At 40.6% G+C, this 20,066-nt stretch overlaps 1 protein-coding gene across 1 annotated transcript in view; it reads left to right on the forward strand.

The window, feature by feature from the left end:
* The first annotated feature begins 14,884 nt into the window (after positions 1 to 14,884).
* The window catches only part of LOC116842001 (mucin-19-like), a 25,615-nt gene continuing 20,433 nt past the window's right edge, over positions 14,885 to 20,066 (forward strand). Inside the window, exon 1 of the mRNA XM_032810613.1 lies at positions 14,885 to 15,154. The gene's annotated coding sequence lies outside the window, so the exon portion shown is untranslated. The remainder of the gene's footprint in view (positions 15,155 to 20,066) is intronic.

Below are 20,066 nucleotides of genomic sequence, written 5' to 3' on the forward strand. Positions count from 1 at the left end.
AAATCGAAATAAAATTCTCTGCACTTTTCAATACGCCGACAAGACAACACAGTTCCTAACGGGGCGCGGCAATATCTTCTCGGAGGAATCTCGAGGATACGTTTTCTGCGGGGAAGCGGGTATCTCGTATTCGCGGCTAATTTGCACACCACCGTGCATTTGTTTATCGACGAGCTGGAGTCGATATCACACCGATGTACCGTTAAGGACACCGTGCGCCGTTTCGAGCAATATCATCGCGGGGAGTTCGCGCGCGCGCGCGTGGCCGGAATATCAAATAAAAATAAGAAGAATCCACGTAACGTAAATACGTATTTATTTTTGTGGGTCACAAATGGAAAAGTTCGCCTCTGCGACACGAAATCTCAAATTCGTCAGCTCGTTTGGAGAACCGACGCACACGCTCCTTCGACCGCAACAAACAAACGTAAACACAAACGCTCCGGCGCGCGAAACACAGTCAACAATACATGCTAATGTCCACTTCCGCGAAGAAGGAGGGTCCTTTTGCAAATGTGCCGTTACACTTTGTCCGTTGCTCTTAAGGAACCTCCGTGGACGCCTGGCCGAAATAGCTGCAGCGTCACTGAATAAATTTGGACAGTAACAGTAGTCGAAGGAGCGCGAACATTCTCGCGTACAAGCTCGATCGCCCGCCTACGGTAAAGAGGGCCACGGACCACCCGCTCCTCACATTACAATGTTATTACATCACAACGTATTCGCAGTTAAACGGGCAAGTGCAGTTGGCCGATGCGACATCCGCCGCATCTCGTCTGCTCAAGCTTCATAATTATTAAAAATAAATTGCCGAGATTCTCTTAATTTCCCTTTATATTTGCTTGATATCGTCCAATATTGGTGGCCATTAATAACTGTTTGCCAAAGTAGGACCATATTATTTTAATTATTTTTTTTAAGAAAAATCTCCTGAAATTCCTCAAATTTTTTAACGTTTAATCACGTAATGTTTCACTACACTGAGAGAAATTATTCGATAAGAAATTAACGAACAAATATTTCTGATCAATATATCAATGAATTTTTGTATCCAATCAGGAAACATTCGATGAGAAATATCAATTTATAATTTTTTGATCTGATGAAATGCCATTATGTTCGGAAATAAATTTAATCGGATATCCTGATCAGAAAATTCATCGGTATTTTGATCGGAAATATTTGTTTCTTAATTTTTTATCGGATAATTTCTCTCAACATACATACATATATATTTGTATATTTGAGTGCGTATATTTTTTTATAGTTGTTCAATATTAGCTCGAGATTCGTGATTATTGTTCTCGCCAACGCTGGCTTACATTTTCCATGTCGTGCGGCAAAGCCGGTTTTGCCGCGCGTAAAGAGGAGCGCGAGTATTTGGGAATTTAGGTATTTGGGAATCGTTCCGATTTTTTCGCTAACAACTCGAGTGGTCGTAGCCCGTTATATTAATCAGATGTATCTCACAGCAATTATGCTTATATTCCTAACGTTACTTCACGACGAAGGAAAGTTGCAGTATCCGTCTGTTTAGCATGAAAGCGTCGTTTATGGATCATGAGGAGAAACAAAGGAGAGGAAGGGATCCGAAATCCGAGATACATATGCAAAACCTTCAATTGAGACACCACACGTGTCGATCAGTCGATCCCGATTCAATCCGTCGATTCTTCGGACGTTAATTTAACAGCTGGACGCGCAAGTGAGTCGCGAAGGATTCCTTAACAAAACCAAAACGCCGTGGTGCTTCGCCTCAGGCGCGAATTTCAATGGACGCCACTTTGCAAAAAGCGCAGGAGGGCGAACACGTGGTCGTAAAAGAAAAATTGCGGGTTGCGCGTCGTGATAAATTCGCCGCGATTGTATGGATTATAAACAAAATGTACAATCAGTTGCTTCATAGATCGCCCGCGTACAGCGCGTAACGGTCGCTCGCATGTTTCCCTTAACGATTGGAGCGGAGGTCGAGCGGGGATCTCGTCCAGGCGAACGTACTGCCACGTAGGATAGAAGTAAAGATCGCCGAGCACCGTAAATGTCGGTTATTCCTGCGGTGGAGAACAATTCGGACCGTTAAGAGCGGGCGAGTGATCGCCTCGCGTCGCACCTTCGTACTTATCCGCTCGCAAGCTCGAGGTGACGCTCGCGAGACGCAAGTACCGATAGAATTTTATAGACCGTTAATGATAGCCGGTGTGCGAGGCGGTGATTCAGTCGTCCTTGGTCGTCGATGGATCGAAACGGCCGTACGTGCAACGTACAACCGCATGTCGGACAAAGGACGCAGGGAGCCGCACGAAGATGATCCCGGGGAGGTCCGAGACGAAGAAGAAAAAGAACAAGAAGGAGATTAAGGCGAGCTGGCGTCTCGTTCCGCGATTATCGGTCTCAGCTATAATCGTCAGTTTGAAAGAAACACGCGAGGGCCGCAAACGTCGGGAAACGACGAGGACGAGGATAATTCGTTATGACGCGCAGCAATACGTCTCGAGGAGAGCTCGCGACGACGCGCAGGCAAGCTTTATCAAGCATTCTCAGGTGGTTAGGGAAGAGCCTGACAGGTGAACTTGATAGAGAATTTCGATAGAAACTTTTCTGTCAACTCGTTCCGGCGATTGACTGCGTAAAAGACACAGAGATGATCTTCTTCTATGTTCCAGCCATCTTATGACTAAAAATTGTTCTTGTTATACAAAATAATATGTCACAGAGCTGTAGAAAACTTCGTTCTAACTGATAACGTGTCACTCAAGTTGATGCATTCGCAATGAGGAGTGTTGACGTTAAATTTCGAAGTGTTCGAGAATTCACTCGGCTGCTGTAAAATCAGACTTCCCTCTTTTTAACTGCTATATCTACCGATTTTTAAATCTGAAAACAAACTGAAACAAACCTGAAACTCAGGGAGAAGTGTCTATCTCCTAAAAGGAACTGCGATTTCCACCGTTCCCTTCACGATAATTACACAAGCGAGACGTTTTGCCAACCTCCCCTGTTGCGAACATGTCCTGGTCTCTTCTACCATGTTGCACCTGAAGTACGCTCACGTCGGGGTATTCTTGCTTGAAGAATATACGCAATTCACGCCGACACAAGCGCGGCGTCGCTAAAATATTCAGATTGGTATTAAGGATAGAGTAGCAGCGCGTCAATCTCCGATTCCGTGAGGCTAGCACGGGGAAAAATGTCGGGAATGCTGAATGAATCTTTCAAGCAGGACGGTCCCCGTTGTGTGCGGAATATGTGAGCGGCCAGAGGTGAGCGGCGTCATCCACGCTGGAATCGATCAATGACACTTTTACGGTTGATTCCGCGCCCGCTAGAATATCGACGACCAGCTCTCGTCGTCGCCTCGTGTATGGGTGAGGGATGGGATTTTTTTTCTCACCGTGAGTACCCGTTACGGGTACGAGACTCTCTTATCTAAATTTTCCAACGGTATCCGTATGGGAAAACGGTTGTCTCCATCCATTTACCATCGACAATAGTCGCTATCGGTGACGCGGAATGGAATGGCGGTTTGAATCCCGGTGAATAAAAATGTAAAAGGCGCGCCCATAGAGAAAAATATCATTCATCTGCTAAGAAGAGCGATTACTCAGTTTACTTTCCTTCTTTCGGACTAGTTACCTTTAAGAAAGAATGCTCTCTTAAAGCGAATCAGTGAATAGTCACTGATATCAGTTATAAGTATAGCACTGAGCATTTTCAGTGCTATACTTTTAGCTACAAATCAGTGTATATTCACTGTTTTCAGTGATGTTTGATTGATTCATTTTAAGAGAGTATCTTCTCGATAATAGAGGGAAGCTCATTATCGTGTATTTAAAAGATGAATTTATTTTCTTTACAAAAATATTACACAAAGAGAAAAAATATCTAAAGAATAAAAAAAAATATTTATTTGATGGGCACATACTAAAATATTTTTTAAATAAAAAAATCGACATTTTCTTAGAACCTTAACTTCTCGTGAGAGCAATTTTATTTTACTTAAATAGTTTATTTTACTTAAATAGAAAGATTTAGATTTAAGTAAATATGTTATTAGTATCCGAAAAGATGCTTTTTTTTCAATATTCTTTTCTTTTAATGTTATATGAATACTGTTATAAAGTATTAAGATGAAATGAGGGCGAGAAGGTAGAATGTCCAGGTTATGATCTGTATTTTCCGCAAACTCCTGGAGAGTGACTATACAAAATTTAGTCCAGATCGATCGAAAAGTTTAAGAGTTAATAGAAACATAGACAAGCATTTTAATTTATATGTATATATATAAAAAATATTTGAAACACACAGATAATATTTACTTGAATGCAGAATGTTACAATTTTCTGTGTGCGTGTCGTGCGTATGTTAAGGGCCGATGCCCGTGGATTACGGAAATTTTCGGCGGCGATGTTAAAAAGACGTTCTCTCCTCTCGAGGAGACGGCCTTCCTGAAATCAATCAGGCTCTCGAACTTGATGGATATTGTGCTAAATAGCGGCGAGCTGGCCACGAAGACGCACGCGACAGCCGACACCTTGGGCAACGACGAGGATGAATTATACTTTCGCCACCGGCTACATTCGCCGTGTGGTCTCTTCAAAAATACATAACTGGTCAGCGGCTCATGTGCCTGAAGTATCGTATACTCCTCGCCGATTTGCATATCGTGTTCACTCATTAAAACGGCAAACTAGCGCAGTGGCTGAATCATCGCTAATCTCTTCCACGATTTCAATCGTCAGCGACCAGTTGGCTTGGTTGTCAAAACGAGTTCGGAGTCGATCGCTTCATCCATCTGATTTTTCGCGTGGACACATCTCGGTGATCGACCGCATCTCTTCAAACGCAATACAGCGTTAAGTAGGTATCCGTTTAATTAACGATAAGTATCGCCGCTCAGCAACCGACTGTTTTCTCACTCGCTTCCGAGAGCTCGTCCGCCTCGTCGCCGAGATTAGAGCGACGCGCTCTTGCGCTCCCTTGCACCTTCCTCCTTCCACACCGTGGCAATAAATAATCGTCGTCCTAATGAATTCGCGCAGCCGGTAACTACCAGTCTGGCTTGCCAACCGAGGGTGGCGGGTCTCCCCTCGGTTTTTTCGCAGAATACCGAGAGGGATACTTTCGTATCGCATGCATCGGGCGAGGCGTTCAGCTGGATATACACCGAGCGAACGAACAAACGTTCGAACGTGTGATACACACCAAAAAGTGCAGTCATAGCGAAAGTTGTCTAGCTAGATAGATAAGAGATAGATAAGACAAGAGTTGGCTCCAACCAATTTTTCGTATTAAAATGATAATGCATATGAGGTTATTATCACTAGTATTATAGTAGAATTTAATAACAAAAAATAATTTCTCGACTGTAATTTATAGTAATTGTTTATATACGATTATGGTTACAAATATCATATTAGAGGAACGACCTGATGCCTATGATGCTTCCTTCCTGATGAAGCGAACTAAAATGTTCGCGAAAGATCGGAATCAAACAAAGAAGAATCCACGCGGCTCAAACCCGGAAACTAAATCTAACATGCATGGACACCGCTAAAATATTAGTTACAAATATCAAATATTTTTTTCTCAATGCGTTCTCTCAATGTATACCCAGTTTTACAGGTACCCTGCAGTCGAGTATAGGGGAGGAGGGAGGCAACGCATCGCCCCGTTAAAAAGCGAGTCGAGAGAATCAATACCGAAAATGTTCGTTTTTCTTTTTGCTTTTTCTTCCTCCTTGCCGAGCGAAGCTCGCCGGAGGCGCTGTTTTCTCGACACCGACGATGTTAATTACCTTTTGCGCGTATGCTATACATGCGAGGCAACTTGAATTACGGGCCCCCTCGGAACGCAAAAAAGTCGGAGTGCAAAGGGGAGAGAGAGACGAGAGCGAGGAGAGAAGGGCGCGCGCGCGCGCGCGCGAAGGGACGCTCGGTTATTTATAAATCGTGCTAAGATATCGCGGCCTTCCAAGAGCCCGGCTGCTTCTGCGCTGCTCCTCCTCCTCCTCCTCCTCCTTCGCGTTCGCGTGATATCGACGATGATAATGAAAAAAGAAGCGTTGAGAGCAAAAAGAAGCGACGGAGAGATCTTTATGACTGCGATCGTTGCGTCGTTTCATCGCTGACGGCGACGATGACGCGCCTTTTTCATCACCTTCTCGCATGTTGCCGCTTACATTTTATTTAGGCCCAACATCCTCATTGCATGTATTGCGCACATTTGACGGAGATGGTGCAGGGCGGACCGATACGCAGGGTAATTGTTACGTCCATCTTAAGATCCATGGTGTAAAAGTATCGATAACGCCGGATAAGTATCGATAACCTGATTTTGGATATTTTCGTTGTTCTACTGGTCGATCATGAATTTTTTCCTCTAGCGTGAACTTGTGGAAAGTGAAAATTTTCTAATGTAAAAGCATATAGAAATGTTTACTTTTTACGAGTTCACGTTAGGAGAAAAGATTCATGATTGACTCCCTGGTCTTTAAATATTTAAACTTTATAGAATATATATATTCTACCCTTATAGAAATATCATACTAAGAATCATTGATAATTACTTATTTTCAGTATTAAAAATACTGGATAATAAGTAATTATCAATGATTCTTAATATGATATTTCTATAAGGGTATAAAAAAAAATATATATATATACAAACTTATGAAATATTTGTAACAAATAACACATTTACGTAAGTTCTGTATGTACAAGAAATACGAAAAGAATATGTCAGTCACAATCATCTCTGCGTTATTGACATTGTTCGAGTTCGTCATCATCGACTTTAGCATCAGTCGCGTTCAGTTTGCGCGATTGTCGTTTTTGCTGAATTTTTCGTGTGTAATCCGCTTATTCGCTCCCCTCGATCCGCGCGATTACTTGCTATGCACGTAGGACGAATAAATTTTGAGTTACCGCGGAGACGGATGAATGGAATTCGCGAAATAAAAAACTGTATTAAGAGAAACCGGTGTATGTGTGTGTGTGTGTGTGCATGCTCACGACTTAATAACAGTATATCATACAGAAATATACAAGACGCACGCACGCAAAAGTACTTGAAATATTAAAGGTGGTTTGAGATCTCCGCGACTCATAAATCATCGGTCTTCGCTTCTGCGTAGTATCCGCGTGTCGACAGGATATTCCATCTTCTAAGGGCGCGCGCTGAGCCCTTTCGGTTCTCCTAATGACAAACGCCATCGTGGCCTTTTGCAAACCATCGACCGACCGAGTTTTACGAAGATCAGCGCACACGGGCAATTGATCAACGTTGAGAAATCACCGATCAACACATTACGATTAACGACGAGAGCGCGCGATTATAATTAATCCTCAACTAAATAAGGTCGGACTCGAGTCACGCGTGCGAATATATTATGTGTAATTCAAGCTTATCTCCCTTTATTATTAAATTATCCTTGGTTACTTGAAAATATTAATTCTAAGACACTCTGTTATGTCACTCGAGCATGCGATATAACGAGCGTGAAAGGCGCGATACTCAAGGAAATGTTTCACTAATCCAGATAGAACTGTCACAGTTAAAATTCATCGTTATTCTTTATATCTACTAGAAAATTTCTACGTGGTATGTAAAATTTATAGCAACAGCACTCTAACAATATCTGCAAGTGAATTTAAGCAAGTACGAGGATTACATATTCGTTGGTTTCTCGGGGCTAGTCTTTTCTGTCTACGGCCTGTAGAATAGTCGTCACTTAAAACTTCTCTTCTTGAGATACTCAAATCTGAACTCAGAGTTATTACTTTAAATTACTTTGAGTTTTTTACTCCACACACGGAGAGACTTCCTTGTTAAATGTTACAAACAGTTCCGACAGAAATTCCGTCTCTGTCATTTGTATTGATTAAACGCAAAACATATGCGATATCGCGATGTTTGCCAGTCGTTTACCCACCCAATGAAAAATTTTTCATACATAATTATATAAAATTATATAAAATTATATAAAATTATATATAATTATACATAATTATATATTATTATGTATCAAATTTGTCCATTCATGTTCATACATTCTACTTATATATATAATCATGTATAATTATATATATAAATTCATATATAATTTTACATAATTACGCATAGATTTATATGTAATTATACATATTGTTATACATAATTGTATATAATTATATATAATTTTATATGATTATATATAATTATACATAATTATGTATGGACAAATTTCATACATAATTATGCATGAAACATTTTTCATCGGGCACCTCAGTTTATCCCGCATATCTAGATGATTCTCTTCTTGAGACACTCAAATCTGCACTCAGAATTATTACTTTGAATTACTTTGAGTTTTTTACTCCACACACGGAGAGACTTCTGTGTTAAATGTTACAAAGAGTTCCGACAGAAATTCCGTCTCTGTCATTTGTATTCATTAAATGCAAAACATATGCGATATCGCGATGTTTGCTAGTCGTTTACTCATCTTAGTTCATCCCGCGTATCTAGGTGATTCTCTTCTTGAGACACTCAAATCTGAACTCAGAATTATTACTTTGAATTACTTTGAGTTTTTTACTCCACACACGGAGAGACTTCTGTGTTAAATGTTACAAAGAGTTCCGACAGAAATTCCGTCTCTGTCATTTGTATTCATTAAATGCAAAACATATGCGATATCGCGATGTTTGCTAGTCGTTTACTCATCTTAGTTCATCCCGCGTATCTAGGTGATTCTCTTCTTGAGACACTCAAATCTGAACTCAGAATTATTACTTTGAATTACTTTGAGTTTTTTACTCCACACACGGAGAGACTTCCTTGTTAAATGTTACAAACAATTCCGACAGAAATTCCGTCTCTGTCATTTGTACTGATTAAACGCAAAACATATGCGATATCGCGATGTTTGCCAGTCGTTTACCCACCTCAGCTCATCCCGCGTATCTAGATGATTCTCGCTACGACTGCAATACCATTTCGCTGAGTGGACGATGAAGAGTCGAACCGCGCGGTTTGTGTCGGCCGTCTATTGGCCAGCGCGCCCGGGATAAAAATCCCGACGACAGGTGAATCGCGCGTGTCCTCCGCGGACGAATAATTCATGGATCGGCGCACGGGACTTCCGCGCTTTATCCTGCGGCTCGTTAATTCAGGATCCCTTCCGTAGAATAGGCTGGCTGGCCCTCACCGTTCCTCGGCCATCCACCGCGGCGACGTGGACTACGTTCGTATGTACGTCTGGACATGGGAGCCACAGCCACCCGCGATTTTTCCCCGAGACATTTATGGCGAGCGCACCTTGAAGTACGGTCCATTGTACTCCCTTTTCTGTACATACGTTTAGTTGGTGTGTATACATGTTGAAACTCGCGGCGAGCCTGCCGCAGCACGCCATTTCAGGAGGAAGGATATCTTTTCTCTTTTTCCTCTCTTCTTTTTTTTAATCAACGCATCGAGGATATAACGAAATATCAGGTGAAACACACGCGTTCACAATAATTATTCCCCTGTCTGTGAAGGAGGAAGTCTCTTTCTCTTTCTCTGTTTCCTTGCGGAAATGTTACCACATTGGAAATGCGTTAAATGCCTGTCTTGTTTCTTTATTATAACTTTTTTTAACTTATATTGAAGTGCAAAAATATTATTAGAATTATATTCATATAATAATGATATTTATTCTAATAAAAAGAAAAAATATTAAATTTCAGTCATTTTTCCGGGTATTATAAACAAAAGAAGATGCGCTCGGTAAAATTTTCCCATATTTAGAGTTAATGTAACTTTTTAATATGTTTAGAGTTCTAGGAGTTCGTTAAATCAATACGCAATTAATTTTTTAAAACTTAATAACTTTTTCAAACTAAAAGATATGTACGAGACTTTCGACGAGGGAGGGGACTTCGGAAGAGACTGTTTTCAATTTGGAGAAACCCGGAGCGGCGCGGGAAATGATGCAGCCCGGCGGTAGCCGAAGGATCTACGGAAGCTGCGGCGAGTTCAACGCCTCGACTTCTCGTTGGCGTCTCGTCGTCCTCGGGAGTCCTTGTATGGCTTAGACACGAATGAGATGAATGAGCGAGAGTCGTCGAAATTCCCACAGAATCCTGCGCTACACACGGGATTCATGTCGCGATGCTAGATGGATAATCGCGCTGATGATCATCTCCGAGCTAATCACCGACTGCGGCCTTCGAACGCGTCATGGGCCGACAGCATCTTCATCCGAATGTTTCCTACGCCCGTCGTCCGTCACGTTTTCACAGCTAATTCTTATAATTTTGGCCGCTTCCTGCCGCGCGAAGTTCGTCGAACCGCGCGCCGGAGCGCTGACCGTCATCGACGGTCGTCTATAATTTAGGTTCGCACTTTAATGCAGGAAATTTGTGACTCGGCGGTAAACAAAAAAGTAGTCCGAGATAACTTCGCGACCTGAAGCTCCTCGTATCGCTCAGATAGATCCCCGAGCTCTATACAATTTTGTTTTTCGTACGCTCAAAGAAGTGGTCTTGCAGTCATAATGAAAATTATTTAGAGATACTAAGTTATAACATAATTCGAGAACTATCGGAGATATTGGGGTAAAACTTTTTGTAACTTATTCAGTTATTGTCTACACGATCCTTAGATTAGAATCACATTTATTCAGATAATCTAAAGATCGGATAACTGCATTACTTTCTTGAGAGCCAAAGAAAATTTAGACTTTAAAAACGAACTTTTGGCAAATAATTAAAAAGTATGGAATAAAAAAAGCTTTTTTTTACAAAAATAAATTACTTCTAGACCTCAAAAGTGCTAAAAAGTATGAGACAACTTTGACTTGTAAGAGGATAATAAATAATAAAAAAAAGCATGATTATATTCAATCGGTCAGGCTTTCGCGCCGACTTCCGAGATCGCAATCTAATATGAAAATCTCACTCAAGCTCCCTCTCTCCCGTTCTTGGACACGCGAGGAGAGCGTACGAACTTTCAAGCCCGGCGATTCGGCGGCGCACCTCCGGCGTTTTCATTCATCGGTCCTCGGTCGCGTCATCAGCGTGACTCGTAGCTTCTCAGTGATTCACTTCTTTCCTCTCCTTTTTTCCGCTCTCTTTCCCTTTTGCTCCCTTTTATCAGATTCATTACCGCCGATATATAAATAGCGGAACCTGTTCCGCGGCCGCCCGATGATCGTAGGGCAGGGAAAACCGATTTATCGGCGCGGCGCGGCGCGCGAAAAAACGCGCACGGAGATGCGTCCGGCACGTATCAAGGCCGACGACGGCCAGCAGAAGAATCGCGACGCTCGACATAACACGGTCCCATGTATGTAGCAACGTCGACTTTACTTTCCGCCGATACGCCGCGACGCGCCCTCGCCTTCCTCGCCTTCGCTTTCGTACCTGTTTTTCGCGGGAACGCGCCGCGCATGCCGCCGCGTCGGCGGTGCTCTCGTCGTGGCGCGTCGCCTCGGGCTGCATTCAACTCGTTCCTATCGATATCGATATCGTATCGCGCGAAATAACGAAACCCGCTCCGTAACTTACTGCCCTACGGAACACAGGCGAGCCTCCTGCGCACGTGAATGCGATAAAGATATTATTGCCAACGGTTGCTAGGAAAAACACACATAGCGCACGGTACCTGGCGAACACGAAACGATAAGCACTCCTTTGTACAGTGGCTTGCAAACAGTTCAGACGCCGTTAAGGGCTCACACTCTCTTAAAGTGAATCAGTGAAATATCATTGAAAGCAGTGAATATGCACTGATTTGCAGTTATAAGTATAGCACTAAAATTGCCCAGTGCTATAATTATAACTGATATCAGTGACTATTCACTGATTCACTTTAAGAAAGCACTAAACTGTCAAAGTTAACAATAATTACACAGAGAAAAATAATTTGCTGGCCCAGCAAATTTTCTACTGATCTAGCAAAATCTTTTTGTTATTATATGGACAGCAAAAAAATTTACTAAGAGTACTAATCACTATTTTGCTGGATATAATTTGCTAAATCTACAAATTATTTTGCTATAAGAACCATGATGGATTTATATAAACAGTTGCAGTTTTGCTTCGATAGCAAATAAACTTAAGAATACACTAAGAATACATTATTTTGCATAATACTAACTAAGAATACATTATTTTGCATTAATAGCAAATTAACGTGATTCTTAGGACAAATACACTTAACAAATTTTTTCTATCCTGGCAACGAAACTATTTCTGTCCTGATAACGAATAATTTATAAAATTAGTTGCATCAACTAAATTTTTTTTTATGTCACTACGAATATGCAGTAACAACGACGATTTTGCTAAAAGAGCAAAATTATTTTTTTCCGTGTGTGCAAAAGTGATTCAACTCACAAAATTATGATTTTTGAAATTTTATTTTTTTTTACCAATATGGGTAGTTCTCGTCCTTCAATGTAAAGCAGATTCGAATTTTATACAATTATATAAAATTAATTGAAAACCAGTTTTCATTTTTTACTAACTGCGCTATTATTACTTGCGTCTGTTTACCTACTTTTTCAGAGTTAAGCTGATTAATAAATATCTTTAGAGAGAAGACAATTTTGACCATGCTGAACTTCTTCAACGATTGCGAAGAACCTTAGTACTATTTATACTTTTTGAGTCATGTTATATTTTTTTAATAAAACCTTCAACTGTATATTTGTCTCGAAGCGTGCTTCATATGAGTTAGATCATTCTTGCGTAACTACGGCCGATTGCGAGTCACATACAATCCGCGTCATGTTCAATTCTCTGCCATACATGGAGTGCGGCATAATGTCGATAATGACATTGTTCATTATTTCGCACATTTCTCCTTGTACGCACCAATCAGTATACCGAAAGTGGTCCCATGTTCGAGTTACTTAAATATCATATCGTATCATAATAATATACACGGAAAAAAATAACTTGCTGCAGCAGCAAACTAATTTGCTACATATGGACAGTTCAATATAATTCGCTGTGTTAGCTATTTTTTCTTTACTGCAGGAATCTATTTTCTTGCTATGATAACAAGAAAGTCCTACAACAAGAAAAGGGGTTAACGTAGCAAACTTGCTGCAGATGGACAACTAAAAATAATTTATTGCTTTAGCTATTTTTTTTTGTTGCAGGAACAGATTTTCTTGTTATCATAGCAAGGAAATTGCAGCAAAATAAAAGTGGCTAATACAGCAAATTATATTTAGTTATCCATATGTAGATCTTTTTTTTTTCGTCTAGAAATGATGAATATTGACGTCATCGAAATTGTCGCGCTCCATGCACAGCAATTGAGCCGCGGGCTTGCCTAATAATTATATCATTAATTATTATAATTTAGTGTTCTGAACTATATTATTAATTATATTATTACCGCGTAAATTCATCGCAATGACTCTCAATTTTGATAACTTGGTGAACTGCCACCTGCACGGTGTTCATTTTGCAATCCGCTGTCGCGATGAAATAATCTCACGAAGCAAGTACACACGAAAAAAAAATACATAGACAACTAAACATAATTTGTTGTATTAGCCACTTTTTTTGCTATAGAAACCAATTTCCCTATTAAGATAACAAGAAAATCTGCTTCTGCGACAAAAAAGTAGCTGAAGCAGTAAATTATGTTTAGTTATCCATCTGCAGTGGCGTAGCCGGGAGGGGACTGAGGGGACTGCAACCTCTCGAAATTAATTTTTTGGGTTACGCTAAGTGTGAAAAAAATTTTTGCAGCCCCCCCCCGAAACTTTTTTCTGGCTACACCACTGTCCATCTGTAGCAAATTTGCTGCGTTAGCCACTTTTCTTGTTGTACGAGTAGATTTTCTTGTTATCATAGGTTTCTGCAGCAACGAAAAAGTAACTAACACAGTGAATTATGTTTAAATGTCCATATATAGCAAATTAGTTTGCTGCTGCAGCAAATCTTTTTTTTCCGTGAATTGTTACACGGAGAAAAATAATTTTGCTCTTTTAGCAAAATCGTCGTTGCTACTGCATATTCCTACATAGTGACAACAACAAAATTTAATTGACGTAACTAATTTTACAAATTATTCGTTATCAGAGCAGTAGTTTCGTTGCTAGGATAAAAAATATTTGTTGAGTGTATTTGTCCTAAGAATCACGTTAATTTACTATTGATGCAAAATAATGTATCCTTAGCAAATTTATTTGCTATCGGAGCAAAACTGCAACTACTTATATAGATCCATCATGGTTCTTACAGCAAAATTTGTAGATTCAACAAATTGTATCCAGCAAATAGTGACTAGTACTCTTAGCAAATATTTTTGCTGTCCATATAATAACGAAAAGATTTTGCTAGACAGAAAATTTGCTGGGTCAACAAATTATCTTACTCCGTGTATAATTGCAAGGGGAGATAAGAGGAGAGTTCGCAATTGAGTAAATGCGAGAGAACCTCAAGACGTTTCACTCAAAGTGGCGACGCGCTTCGCGTAAGAGGGCTAATCGGCGAAGATCGGCGAGACACGCATTACGTCCTCGTCGCCGCTGGATTCGAAACGAAATATTCTTCCAGCAAATTCTACGATTGTGATTACTAACGCGGATTGGGACCGGGTGGGAGAGAAGAAGACGGAGACGCGAATCAGAGGAGAATTCCGAGTGTCGTCGGAATTCTCCTGTAGTGGAGGTGCGAATTCCTGGACGGGCCGGTGTAATGTGTAACATCGAGCGTGTGTAACGATCGGGACACGGTTTGTGCCCCCTTCCACACCTGTACGCGGCCACGATTCCTTCTCGCGTGCACACACGCACATAGGTGCGCTCCACGCACACCGGCAGGCCAATTGGAGAGCCAAGTCTTGGCCAAGTCTTTATAAGTAGGAGCCATCCGCGTCCTCAGGACTTACTCCCTCTCGGGAACGTGCCACGATCGGCAACCGATTTTGCAGAATAGTTGCTGAAAAGACGTCGCAACGTCCGTCGGGCCGTTCTTTCTCTCTCTCTCTTTCTCTCTCTTCTCTTTCTCTATTTCTCTTTCTCTGTCGCGGTGAGGTACACGCGAGTTCCCGGGGACCACGAAGGATTCGGGTCGCGCCAGGAAACAACGTGGAAAATCGCGAGATGACGACGAGGATCGCGGACGATTGAAGGGAAACGACGGGGATTCTTCGTCGAGTGCAACGAGATGTGAGTTCATATATGCATATATATTTTTTCTTTTTGCATTCGCGAATGTGAACGGAGACTCGTGCTTCTCCGATTAAAGGGACCGCGTTTACCTGGTTTGGTTATGAAAGTCCAGTGAAAATTCACTATCGTCGAAACAATTCGGAGTTAATACTAACGGTGTTAGTGACAGAGATTACACTCGGATCATCCATTAAATGTCAATCATTCTATTCCCGTATAAAATTAATTAACGACATAGTATAGATAATTAACTTCAGCAATTTTATCATCGGAAAATTTAATTAGAAAAATCGAGACAGAGCACACGTGTAAGAAGTGAAAAGAAACGCTAGTGAATTATAATTACGGTTAATAATCAATGAATTAGCACGTTTTGTGATGCTTTGTGGAAGTTGCCGTGACGGTTGAAATTGCGAGCAACGGACGAAGATAAACGCCTGTCATTTAAATGAGAAAGCCGGTCCCCGGTTTTTCGAGGCGCGAACTTCGTTCACGCGACAGCTCCTTTTTCTGCTGGCTGCGGGATCGCATTATAAATTAGTCGCGTAAATATAACTTATTGCCCGCGGTTCTGACTTTTCGTGGAAACACCGGCGAGAGTTCTTGCGCCCGCTCGAGAGAAGTAGATCGGTGGATCATTAACGAAGGTCCTAAAGGGAAACGATTAGCATAAATTTTTCGACGTCCGAGGTGCTTGGCCGGAGGTTTAGGCAGCCTCATAAATACTCATGTTGACCGTGCGATTACGATACGCCGGATAACTGAAGTCGGTTCCCGAAAACTCTACTCCGCTGAGATGCAAGCTAATATCGATAATCGAACCTAACGACGCGTTGAGTTGTTCAAACAGCTTTTACATTTTTTTTTCTCGCGTACTCCGCTAACTTATGCGGCAATCTCGTCTAACGTTTCCACTCGTATGAAAAAGAAACGAAATTCTATCAAAAAAAAAAAAAAAAGAGAAAAAAGAAAGAGGTAAAAGGTGCTCGGTGAATTTTTAATTTGACATTCTCTACAATGAATCTTGTGGAATGCTATTAATTTAGTATTATATAATATATTTAAATGCACGGAAAATCAGCTTAATAAAAGCTTTCCTTATCGTTATAAATAATTAAACGCTTCCGATGCATATCACTTGTGTCCGAATCTGAAAGCCTCAACAATTGTGAAATTAAAAAAGTTATTTACATTATACGAGAGAAAAAATCTGAATTTCCATTTGATTTTTCATAATGGATATCTCCGTCTAATAGAAATTGAGAGCAACATAGAAAAAAATTTTGTAGGATTAAGCAAATTTTTGGTGAAAAATATCAACAAATCAGAAATTTTGGTGGAAGTTATCAGAATTCTGTTCAAGATTCTTCATTAATTTGAATCGAGAATTCTGGTAACTTCAATTTGAATTTTCTAGTTTGTTTATGTTTCACAAGATATTTGATTAATATAATCAAACATGTTTATCGTGAATACACTGACAAGAAAAGAATTGCTACTATGACCAATTTTTATTCTCTTCATAAAAATTTTCTGCCGTAACCATTTATATTTTTGAGATAACGAATTGGTACTCGGAAAAAAAGATCTGCTAGATATAGACAATTAAACATAATTTGCTGTATTAGCCACTTTTTCTTTGTTGCAGGAGCCAATTTTCTTGCTATAATAACAAGAAAATCTGCTCCTGCAACAAAAAAGTAGCTAAATTATGTTTAGTTATCCATCTATAGCAAATTTGCTACGTTAGCCACTTTTTTATTGTAAGAGCAGACTTTCTTGTTATCATAGCAAGAAAATAAATTTCTGCAGCAAAGAAAAAGTAGCTAACACAGCAATGAATTATATTGAACTATCCATATGTATGTAAAATTAATTTGCTGCTGCAGCAAATTATTTTTTTCCGTGTAGGTTAGCGCGAGCAAAAATTGATTCTTGAAGCTAGAAAGAAAAACTTTGCCACATTTTACTATTTTTTCCGGTTGACACGACTATTTTTTTTCCGTGCATCTAAACGGAGAAAAATAATTTGCTGGCCCAGCAAATTTTCTGCTGATCTAGCAAAATATTTTCGTTATTATATGGACAACAAAAGGATTTGCTTAAAGGATTTGCTTTAGTACTACGAGTACTAATCACTATTTGCTAGATATAACTTGCTGAATCTATAAATTATTTTGCTTTAAAAATCATAATGGATTTATATAAGCAGTTGCAATTATATAAGTAGCTCCAATAGCAAATAAATTTGCTAAGGATAAATTATTTTGCATCAATAGCAAATTAATGTGATTCTTAGAACAAATATACTCAACAAATTTTTTCTATTCTGGAAACGAAACTACTTCTGCTCCGATAACAAATAATTTATAAAATTAGTTACATTAACTAAATTTTTTTGATATCACTACAAATATAAAGTAAGCAACGACGATTTTACTAAAAGATTAAAATTATTTCTCTGTGTAGGTTAGCGCGAGTAAAAATTCTTGAAGGTAGAAAGAAAAGCTGTGCCACATTTTACTATTTTTCCAGTTGACACGACTATACTTTTTTTCCGCGCATCTACGTATGTTATTTTATTTTACCGACTCAGAGGAGTCGAAAATCAGAGATTCATAGGTGCGAGGCACTCACCGTAATCGTTACATGTTGTGACACGGGTCATCGTGTAACTGTTTCACCCGGTCGTAATGTCGGGATTTACAGTACTCACAACGTGTCCGATGTAAACGAGCGTCGCCGAAATATTCCCCGCCCGATCGTGAATTCGCGTCACGGCCCGGACAGCCGGCTGTATTTGGATCGACATTCCGCGATTCGCATGCTCGGCTCGAGCCGGCCGGCCGGCCGGTCGTTCGTTTGGTCGGTCGGTCGGTCGATCGATCGTTTCGTCGCGTCGTTCGATCTTGGCATTGAACCGACCAAGCCGAGAAGTAGTAGCAATCTCGCTCGTAGCGGCTGCACCATGCATTATGTACGTCTGCAAACGCATAAACATAAATGTGTGCGTATGTATGTGTGTATACGCACTCCTCGTCGCAACTGATGAGAGATCTTTCGTAATCTGTAGATGGCAACGGCTTTAGTCGCTCCCGAAATAAATTTTGGTCTAATGCGCCATCGGAAAACGCCGCACGCGCTTCGCGCAATGAGCGATCCATGCGGATTCGATCTTGACGCAACGATGACACGATTGTTCCGTAAGATGCAGGATAAAATCAATAAAACAAATTAACCGCTTTCCAAAACCTCGAAAGCTATATGGAATAATTTTAAAAGATATATGGAATAATTTTGAATATTCCCTAACTATGCAGCTACAATTCTATTCTAATGTTTTAATGATATTAGGAGTAGGCGCGAAAACCTCACTGATTGAGTCAATAGTCAGGCCTTTTTTATTATTTATTTCTTTACATTTATATAGTCAGTTACCTGCATAATTGTTTTTTACGCCGACTTCTAATATCGTTAGAACATTAGGATAGGATTGAAGGTACGTAGGAATATTGATACAAAAGTATCTCGTATGTTTCGGGGCTTTTGAAAGGACGGTTTATTTCTTTTTTATTTCGTATTTATTAATTATTTACTAAATGTTCACTAAATATATTTCTAAAGTCGATTAAAGAAAGTTCTCTTTCGAAGTCAGTTAAAAGTAAAAGTTTCGCCAAGTGTCTGCAGATGTTCTCGCATTGTCAAGAAATTGACGGAATTATTCAATTTTCAGGTCTATATGCAAATTGCATCAATGATAGAAACAATCGCCACTATCAATAACTGATTTTTTCAGCGAGATTTTACTGATTGCAGTGTTATACTTACTGAAGCATTAATCATAAGTGCAGCATTTCAATGAAGCATACACTGACTGTACTTTAGAGAACACGATATAAGATTTATCGCGGCGAGAAGCGCAATTAACACGCGGCTCACGCAAAAGCACACGACCCTTTTTGTCGTTCAATGGCAAAAACGCAGGTCCAGAACGTCTGGCAGGAGACTTCTGGTTCCGCCGTTTGAGGCTGCAATCGCGGTAGATTTCTGAAACGCAGGTGCGTACTTTTTGCGTCGTGTGAGCGTTCATCTTAAATTTACCGTGTGCAAAGAGAGAAAGAGAGAGAGAAAGAGAGAACGATCGATCGTGGTTAACAATCGCAAGAAGCAGTCGCCGCATTACTTTGTCGACCGCTCGATGAGACGTCGAGCGACAAAAAAGGAATCCTATGAGACACAAAACAACAGTCTCCAGCGTAAAAACATGTGCGATCGCGAAACGCAAGCCCATCGCCGAGAGAATCCTCCCTATGCCCGCGATGACTTGACGCGAGGAATGTTTCCATTATTAACGATATCTTAACGAGCGAGCTTTATGGGGGAAACCAGCCTTGAGCGGTCGAGGCATTCCAAGAGAAGAAGTAAAGAGTAATTTTCGCATTAAGGGAAAATCAAAAACTGACTCACACACTAATATGGCCGCCTGCTCAATCGCATTTTCTGCATAGGCGGAGGTTATCGATGAAATCTTGGCGCGTTGCTGCATCAATGGGTCTCAAAAGCTGTCTCTATTGTTACTTCTCGCCGTTGTCGTCCAAGACGGAGATGAAGCGAGTTATCCGCTAAGGAGTCAGGAATCTCAGTCTGTGCGCGTCACGTCGACGGCTCTCCCGATCATTAATTGCGTTAAACAAGGTCCTCCTCACTGCGAACACGCCAATTTCCATTGATTCATCGCGGTCTGCAATTACGCTCTATTTACGTCCGCGCTAATTCGCACCTGCGACTTTCTCATTTTCTCACAGACACGCAGTGCATACTCGAAGGCGTCCTTGAACTCTGTACGCGGTGCTTGTCACTCGATGACGGGTTTATCGAGGCCTCTGAGGGCTAACTCATAGCTTGAGCA

This window comes from Odontomachus brunneus, unplaced genomic scaffold (genome assembly GCF_010583005.1).
Source record: "Odontomachus brunneus isolate Ranch 3 - 2012 unplaced genomic scaffold, Obru_v1 Obru_scaffold_002, whole genome shotgun sequence".
In the NCBI taxonomy this organism is placed as follows: domain Eukaryota; kingdom Metazoa; phylum Arthropoda; class Insecta; order Hymenoptera; family Formicidae; genus Odontomachus; species Odontomachus brunneus.